Genomic DNA, 9,533 nt, shown 5'->3' with positions numbered 1-9,533 from the left:
GTGGGAACAGCATCAGGGATGTTGTAAGGGAGGGAGCTCATTGCAGTCAGCGTTTCCAGAAATGTGTGTTTAGAAGACCCGTTTTCCATGGTTACTGTTACCTTGGCTCTTGTTACATAATTCTTGTTAGATCCAGATACTGAGTTGTTTTTTTTTTTAATTTTTATTTTATGTTTTAATTTTTTTTCTTCTTACAGAGTCTTGTTCTGTCACCCAGGCTGGAGTGCAATGGTGCGATCTCAGCTCACTGCAACCTCTGCCTCCTGGGTTCAAGTGATTCTCCTGCCTCAGCCTCCCGAGTAGCTGGGATTACAGGCACCTGCCACCACGCCCAGCTAATTTTTGTATTTTTAGTAGAGATGGGGTGTCACCAGGTTGGCCAGGCTGGTCTCAAACTCCTGACCTCAGATGATCCACCCACCTTGACCTCCCAAAGTACAGGGATTACAGGCGTGAGCCACTGTGCCTGGCCCTATTTATTTATTTATTTATTTATTATTTATTTATTTAGCTTGAGTTTCAATATTTTAAAAAATTTCAAGCAGGATGCGGTGGCTCGTGCTTGTAATCTCAGCACTTTAGGTGGCCGAAGTGGGAGGATTGCTTGAGGCCAGGAGTTTGAGACCCGTCTCGGCACAGTGGCGAGTGCCGTTAGTCCTAGCTACTTGGGTGGCTGAGGTAGGAGGATCGCATGAGCCAAGGAATTGCAGGCTGCAGTGAGCTATGATTGCGTCACTGCACTCCACCCTGGGTGACAGAGTGAGATCTTGTCTCAAAAAAAAATTGAATTGTGATGACTATGATATTGTCTTTTGGGGGTTGTCTGGACATAAATTTCAGAATTTTACGTAGAAACTTGAATTTATTTGTCCAGCAGTTTCTTGTTTTGAAAATAGGATGCCACTGGGAACATTCTTGGTTAGGAGCCGCCAGAAGCAGGGTCTATACGGGCAGGGCCAGTGAGACGCAAAACCACACATGAAAGCGAAGCACACACTCATGTTTTCCTCATTCACATCCACGTTCATCCTCTTTCCTGTGTTGATGGTTTGCAAAGCTGGGAGAGAATGAGGGCTGGAGCCTTGGGAAGTGAACGGCAAAGCAGGTGACATAGAGACCTCGGCTGTCTGCCCACAGGGTATGGGCAGGGTTTATTTCTGTGCATTTTTCTTCCAGTCTTGTGTACATTATCGTCTCTCGCAGGACTTGAGCTTGGAGGGAGCTGGAGCTGGAGTGGCCGCTTGCTGAGTCTTTCTTCCTGGAGCCCGTGGGCAGCCGGTTACGCTTGCGCTGGGGCGACCCTGACTTAGGACCTCCTGCCATTTCTCTGGGTGACTGCTCTGTAGTCGTGAGTCGTCTCTTTAATGCTAAGCGTCAGTACCTGCACAGGCCTGAATGAAGCAACTGCCCAGAATCTGTCTTGTCATCAATAGATGGGCAGTTACTGAGTGTCCTGTGTGCCGACCAACTAAGGAGTTTTTGTCCCTGTCACCCTGTCACCTGTGGTTTTATTCAGACGTTAGTTATGAATCTGTGTTTAGGACGAGAAGACATAAGAGTGAGGAGGATAAGTGAGAAGCTGGCAAGAGTCTGGATGGTGATGGCAGGGGAGCGCTGGTGGAGGAGTCGGGGGCGTCCCGCTGCACTGGGGCACAGCTCTACTGCAGCAGCCGGTGCGGTTTTGCCTTGTAAGTGACACCATTGCCTGCAGGCATCTCTGACAGCTGCTCCTGCTCCAGATTCCAGAAATTTCTATGGGACATTTCCTGAACCATCCTCCTGGTTTCTTCCCTTCCCCTCACTGAATAAAATCCATAATAGCACCTGCCGCCTGAGTGTTTGGGGACGACACTCAGGATGCCGTGTTCAGGGCTGGGTGTCCTTTGTGTCATTTTGTTATCCTGGTCACTGCCAGACAGAGGTGGTAGAACCCTCATTTGGCAGGTCAGGAGCCTGCAGCCTGGAGAGTTTAAAGTCTTGCCTGAATCCGCCCACTCCTGAAGGTGGTAGAGGCAGGATTCGAACTCAGGACCCATGGACACCAGCCACCCGTGGGTTTTTGTTTTTATTTTTTTAGAAAGCTTTTAGTTTCAGGGGTACACATGCAGGTGTGTTACATAGGTAAGTTGTGTGTCATGGGGCTCTGGTGTATAGATTATTTCATCACACGCGTAGTAAATACAGTACCTGATAGGTAGTTTTTCAGTCCTTTCCCTCCTCCAACCCTCTACCCTCAACTAGACCTTGGTGGCTGTTGTTCCTTTCTTTGTGTCAATGTTTGGCTCGAGTGAGAATATGAGATATTTGGTTTTCTGTTCCTCTGCTGGTTTGCTTATGATATTGGTCTCCAGCTCCATCCATGTTGCTGCACAGGACATGATCTCATTCCTTTTTTTATGGCTGCATAGTACTCCACGGTGTGTAGGTACCACATTTTCTTTATTCAGCCCACCACTGATGGGCATTTTGGTTGATTCCGTGTCTTTGCTATTGTGAGTAGTGCCACAGTGAACACATAACTAATTGCATGTGTCTTTATGGTAGAACAATGTGTATTCCTTCAGGTATATGTCAAGTAATGCCACCTACAGTTTTGATGTTTTGATAAAGCAGAAAAGGAAACTTCAGAAATCAGCCCATAAGTCTGCAGAAGTACTTGGGGAATTCTCTCTGCAGTTTGCAGCTCTCCGGCAGATTTCAGTTTGTGTTTTGAAACTCACATTCACCCTCAGTTTTTTACTCACCAAGGTTATAAAGAAAATAACAGCTGTTGGTTCACTTTTATTCCCTTGCTGAGAGTTGGTGGTGGCTGGGATGCTGACTGACGGTTTTGATTACATGAGGAGGAGGCATGGAGGCAAGCTGACTGCCTGCGATTACAGGTTCCGCAGTACGGGAGGAGGGAGGATTTCCAAACAGCATGCCTTTGAAAATTCACCTGAGTTTAGGAAATCTGCAACACCTTTAATCCTAGCTAGCTGAAAATACAGTTTACGTTTAAGCCACACAAATTCTGTGACATTTTAATAATGGAGATGTTAGTGGGCAGTTAACTTTTTATACATGTAAATAGAAGGTACTTTCCCCCTGTGCTGTAATTAGCAAAAGAGGGAGAAAGGGATGCTCTGGGCATCAAAGTGATTTGCCCAGGGTTACACAGAGGAAGGTGGCAGAGCCGGAAGTGGCAGAATCCAGTGCATGGGCCTGATGCCGAGTGTCGCCAGACTCTCCACCGCTTTAGTGGGGGGTGTGCTGGTGACTGTGCTATCTGCTTCCCACTCAGTGGCGTTCTAGCAGTGTGGGGTGTGTGCTCACCTGCAGCCACCCTCACCTGCTTGAACCAGACTTATCTAGAGGGTGGTGTGAACTCATGTGATGTGAACGATTACTGACAGTTACCGTGAAAATTACTGGTGGGTTTTATAGTTGGAATGCTTTTTCTGCACTTGATTTTTGTCTACCTCTTTATAAAAGTGTGACTTTTTTTTTTTTTTTTGTAATTTGAGACGGAATCTGGCTCTGTCACCCAGGCTGGAGTGCAGTGGCATGATCTCGGCTCACTGTAACCTCTGCCTCCCAGGTTCCTGGCTTTAAGCAGTTCTCCTTCCTCAGCCTCTTGAGTAGCTGGGATTATAGACATCCACAACCACGCCCGGCTAATTTTTGTATTTTTAGTGGAGACAGGGTTTCACCATGTTGGCCAGGCTGGTCTCGAACTCCTGACCTCAAGTGATCCGCCCTCCTCATCTTCCCAAAATGTTGGGATTATAGGTGTGAGCCACTGTGCCCAGCCAGAGGTATGATTTACATAAAAAGTAAACTCCAACTCTTGAAAGTTTACCATTTGATGAGTTTTGACCCGTGTAGCCACAGCGGAGGTATGGGAGGTGACCATTCCCTGACCCCAACACTTCCTTGTGCCCCTTTGCAACCCACACCGCCTCTGCCTGTCTGCTTGCAGTCATCTGCTGTCTGTCACTGTGGATTAGTTTGCATTTTCCAGAATTAAATAGAAATAAGATGCATTAAAAAGGGGGTCCCCAACCTCTGGGCCATGGACCAGTACTGGCCTGTTAGCAACCAGGCCGCACAGCAGGAGGTGAGTGGCGGGCCAGCAAGTGAAGCTTCATCTGTATTTACAGCCACTCCCTGTGCCTTACGTTACCCTCTGAGCTCCACCTCCTGTCAGATCAGTGGTGGCATTAGATTCTCATAAGGGCACAAACCCTACTGTGAACAGCACATATGAGGGATCTAGATTTGGTGCTGCTTATGAGACTAATGCCCGATGCTCTGCCTCCGTCTCCCGTCCCCCCTAGATGGAATTGTCTAGTTGAAGGAAAACAAGCTCAGGGCTCCCACTGGTTCTACGTTATGGTGAGTTGTAGAATTACTTCATTATATGTTACAATGCAGTAATGATAGAAATAAGGTGCACAATAAATGTAATGCATTTGAATCATCACGAAACCATCCCCCTGCCTCTCATCACTGGAAAAATTGTCTTCCACGAAACTGGCCCCTGGTGCCAAAAAGGTTAGGGACCGCTGCAGTAAAGGACCCCTTCTTTGACTGGCTTCATTCAATCAGCAGGATGATTTCTAGGGTCATTCAAGTTGTCATGTATATCTGTAGCTTTTTCTTTTTCATTGCTGAGTAATGTTCCATTGTGTGGATTTATCACAATGTGTTTATCCTGCAGATGGGTATTGATGGGTTGTTTCCGGTTCTTGGCTTTTACAAATAGAGCTGCTGTGAACATTCACACACAAGTTTATATATGGGCACATGCTTTCATTTCTCTTGGGTAGATCCCTGGGAGTGGAGTGGCTGGGAGATGTGGTGGGTGTGTATTTTTTACGTAAACTGCCTACTGTTTTCCAAATTGGTTGATTTTACTCTCCCGCTAGCAGTGTCCACTTTGGGCTTCAGTTCAACAGGCTTCTGACAGTGATGGGATAGCAGCTGTCCTTCAGAAAGAGCGTTTGCCGTCTGTGTCTCTTGGGCTGTGAAGTGTCTTGTACTGATGAGGGGCTGGGAGGCTGTAGGGGTGAGGCTGAAGAGGGAAAGGAGAAGCCCAAGAAAGAGGTGCAGACTGAAGACCACCTTATAAGGTTGCAGAACCCAAGGGAGCAGAGCCAGTGTGCCTCTCCTTGTGACCTCTGACCTCATTTCCCTGTCTGTAAATCCAGATGTTTGGCCAAGATCAGTTTTCAACAAGGTGCTAGGGGTGGGTGGGTATGGCGTGCAAGCATTGTAGCCCCCAAGAGGACATCTGGCAATGTCTGGGGCAATTTTCGGTTTGTTACAACTTTGGGGTAGCGTGGTTGTTACTGGCACGTGGCAGGTGGAGGTGAGGGACGCTGCCCAAGATCCCACCATGCTGGGGGCAGCCCTGAGAACCCCAGGTCAGATGAGCTCTGTGACCCCCTCAGCCTCTGATCTGCACTCACCAAGGATCACTCTGGTACACGCTTCTGTTTCAGGTGGGAACTGGTGGAATTATCTAGAAGTGTGTCTACCAGTGTGTCCAGAGGGGACCGCCCTCTCGGTGAGCAAGGATACCTGGTTCCCTGGGGTCTGACCCAGGCCCTCAGTCAGGGGGCAGGCGGGAGCAGCAGGGGGCTCAGCCAGCTCCTGGCCCCCAAGTGTTCTAGGAAACTGGCTTCTCCTTGGGGATGTGACTGTCCCTCTCTCCTCACATTGCCTGAGTAGGCAAATTCCAGCTAGCTCTTTATGACTAACCGCCTGGCAGCCTGGGCTCAGGGCAGTTCCTAACGAACTTCTTTGATTATTAACCTATGCTGGGCTCAGGAAAATTACTCACTTGTTTTCTGGCCAAGAGAAAATCTGGAAACTTTTATATATAAATCTTTTTGACAATTCCGCATTCGAGAGAGTTCCCCTGGCAGTTCTATTTGTAGGGTGGGGAGAAAAACCCATGTAATTTCCCCAAACCGTAGATTTTGTTCCTATAAAACATGCTTGTGAGATTGTGTGTATATGTGTGAATGTGTGTGTGAATGTGTGGGAGAATGAGTGAATGAGTGAATGTGTGTGGATGTGTGTGAATGCATGTGTGTGAATGTGTATGTGTGAATGTGTGTGAATGAGTGTATATGAATATGTGTTAATTTGTGAATGCGTGAGTGTGATTGTGAGTGCGAGTGTGTGAATGAATGCGTGAGTGTGTGAATGTGTGAATGCGTATGTGTGTGTGAGTGTGAATGTGTCAGTGTGTGACTGTGTGAATGTGTGAGTGCCTGAGAGTGTGAATGTGTGTGAATATGTGTGTGTGTGAGTGTGAATGTGTGTGAGTGTATGAATGTGTGTATGAATGTGTGTGTGTGTGTGGTGATGGTCATTGTCCACATCGGTGGCCATGTCAGTCACTTCTTGATCTGATGCTGCATCAGCAGAATGTGGGGCAGATGGCTGTATCTTGTTTGGGAGTTTGAGAGTTTGTTTGAGTATCTGTTTTTTAACTTTTAGGGGAGAATGCCAAGCTTGGGGAAACACTGTCTTGTTGACATAAGAATAAGAAAATTGGGCAGGCGCATTGGCTCACACCTGTGATCCCAACACTTTGGGAGACCGAGGTGGGAGGATTGCTTGAAGCTAGGAGTTCAAGACCAGTCTGGGTAACATAGGGAGACCCCCATCTCTACTAAGAAACAAAAAAAGCCAGGTGTGTTGGTGCTGCCTATGGTCCCAGCTGCTCAGGAGGCTGAGGTGGGAGGATTGCCTGAGCCTAGGAGGTTGAGGCTGCAGTGAGCCATGATTGTACCACCACTCTCCAACCTGGGCAACAGAGTGAGACCCTATCACTAAAAACCAATCAATCAATCGATCAATCCATGCACATCCTCCCCCATTCTTGCCTTGATTTCCCTGTTAGGATTCACCATGGTGTGGGCAGCTGGGCAAAGGCGTCTGAACTGGAGGTAGGTGATGAGCTCCCTGGGCCTCCCATCCTGCCTGCTCCTGCTCGGTGGCTCCTGGGTCCCTCCTGACTGTGTAACCTTTGCGCCAGCTAGAGAATCTGCCCTTTGCCTTCCTCTCCAGGAAGTTGTTGAGATATATGAGTGAAAATGTTATTCTTTTAAGTGCTTTGGATGTTATAAAAAAAACACACTGTGCCGTTAATGCACGAGCAGGGCTCCCGGCTGGCCTGGGCCCTCTGCACGTGAGATTCCTCCGGCAGCATCTGTTTAGAGCTGGGCACTCTTGGTTGTGGTCAAGTTTATCCTGACCAGTTCATTTTGTGGCAGTTCGGGTCATTTTTGAGAAAATCTAGTTTGCAGTTTCGTTGGACCCGTTTGTGCTTTTCTAGTTCAGATGTGGCTTCTCTAGCTTTTTCTTGCTGTTAAGTGGTCTTAAAGGTTTGAGATCAGTGGTTCTCAGACTTTAGCCTGCATCAGGGTCACCTCAGGTCACCTGTGTTTTAACTGAGGGTGGGTTAAAATGCAGATCACTGTGCGGATGCGGGTGGTTCATGCCTGTAATCCCAACACTTTGGGAGGCCGAGGTGGGCAGATCACTTGAGGTCAGGAGTTCGAGACCAGCTTGGCCAACATGGTGAAACCCCGTCTCTACTAAAAATACAAAAATTAGCCAGTAGTGGTGGCAGGCGCCTATAATCTCAGCTATTCGGGAGCTTGAGGCAGGAGAATCCCTTGAACTCAGGAGGCGGAGGTTGCAGCAAACTGAGATTGCACCACTGCACTGCAGCCCGGGCAGCAGAGCGAGACTCTGTCTCACAAAAAAAAAAAAAGAAAAAATAGGAAATGCAGATCACTGGGCTCCACCCCCAGAAGTTCTGATTCAGTGGGTGTGGGGTGAGACCTGGGAACTTGCCTTGCTGACGGGTCCCCTGGAGAGGCTGCTGCTGCCATTTTGGTGCCACACTTTGGGTACTATGGCTCTGGGCACTCCCAATCCAGGTGCCATGGCATGGAGAACAGTGGGTAAACCAAAACCTGGAACCTGGACTGTTCCAGTGGGTGCATTCCTGGCTGGCGGATAGAATACCACCCAGCTGTGCTTGATGGGGTCTAGAAGCATCGAAACTGGTTTGCCATTATGATGTCCATGAGGTTGGAGTCCTTTCTTAGTTAAAAAATCCGAAGACCCGGGCCGGGCGCGGTGGCTCAAGCCTGTAATCCCAGCACTTTGGGAGGCCGAGACGGGTGGATCACGAGGTCAGGAGATCGAGACCATCCTGGCTAACACGGTGAAACCCCGTCTCTACTAAAAAATACAAAAAACTAGCCAGGCAAGGTGGCAGGCGCCTGTAGTCCCAGCTACTTGGGAGGCTGAGACAGGAGAATGGCGTGAACCCGGGAGGCGGAGCTTGCAGTGAGCTGAGATCCGGCCACTGCACTCCAGCCTGGGCGACAGAGCGAGACTCCGTCTCAAAAAAAAAAAAAAACCAAGACCCAACAACACACAGTCCCCCCACACTCAACCCTCCCAAGAATGATTGCGCTCTTCCAAATAAAGGGCAATTTTGTAGCTTTTCAAGTTTTAACAGTTTGATAACTCCCAGGCTCCTGTTGCGATGTTTTGTGATGAGGTTGTACGTTCCCCTGTGTCTTTCCTGTGCGTGTTTATGTGTCCAGAAGACATGTTCTGTATTCAGATGACTGAGCACAGGCGATTTTCCCGAGTCTCACCTTGGTGTGTGCCAGTGTGGTCCGCGTGCGCGCACGCACATCTCCTCTCAGAGAATGATATGGCAATTCATGTTTGACAGCTGGGTTAACCCATAAATAGATCCCAAAATATAAATCTACCCAGACCTCAACCTGCTTAAGCCTTTAAATGGCTCACTAGGGCTTTTAGAATGAAGTTGAAATTCCTTGGCCTCACCCTTAAGCCTTTTTAGAAGGAGTCGCTGAGGAAGTAAAGAAATGGAAATGGAGTTGCCTCGCCGGACTGCCAGGCCCTTTGCTGTGGCCCTGCCTGCTCTCCAGCCTGGTCTCGCCCCGCCTGTGGCACCTTTGCTGCGTAGGATACCGGGAACCAGGCTCACAGTTCCTGGCAGACTGCTTCCTCTGCCTGGGGCCCCTTCTGTGGCTTTGGATCACCTGAGTCCTGCCCCTTGGCAAGCCTCTTTTCTTAACCCACCCGACGCCTTCACAACCCAGCTCAAGAGTCCTGCTTCCCCAAGGCCATTTCCATGGCTCCTGCTGGCGATGCCAGGGCCCGCCACCTGGTGGCCTGTGCACTTTGCTGTGATGGGGACTGCACGTCTTTCCCCAGCATGGGCTCAAGGTGCTCAGGGACCAAACCCCAGTGTCTTGTCCAGGACTGGACACATGGTGAGAGCTCCGTGGAGCTTAACTGCACGAGGGAGGTGAGATGGACTCTGGCCTGCAGGGCACAGCCTGTGTAGCAACAAGGAACATACCAGGTGTTTAGATCAGATGTTCAAGGACTCATGTCCCAGAGAAGGGGGCTACGGCCATGTTGATCATTGGGGAACTTGTATACTCAGGCCGTTGAGGTTGCCATGGCCACCATTTTGGGAG

Source organism: Colobus angolensis, unplaced genomic scaffold (assembly GCF_000951035.1).
Source record: "Colobus angolensis palliatus isolate OR3802 unplaced genomic scaffold, Cang.pa_1.0 Scaffold82, whole genome shotgun sequence".
Lineage (NCBI taxonomy): Eukaryota > Metazoa > Chordata > Mammalia > Primates > Cercopithecidae > Colobus > Colobus angolensis.
The sequence above is the reverse complement of the archived record's forward strand: the minus strand, read 5'-3'. Positions refer to the sequence as shown.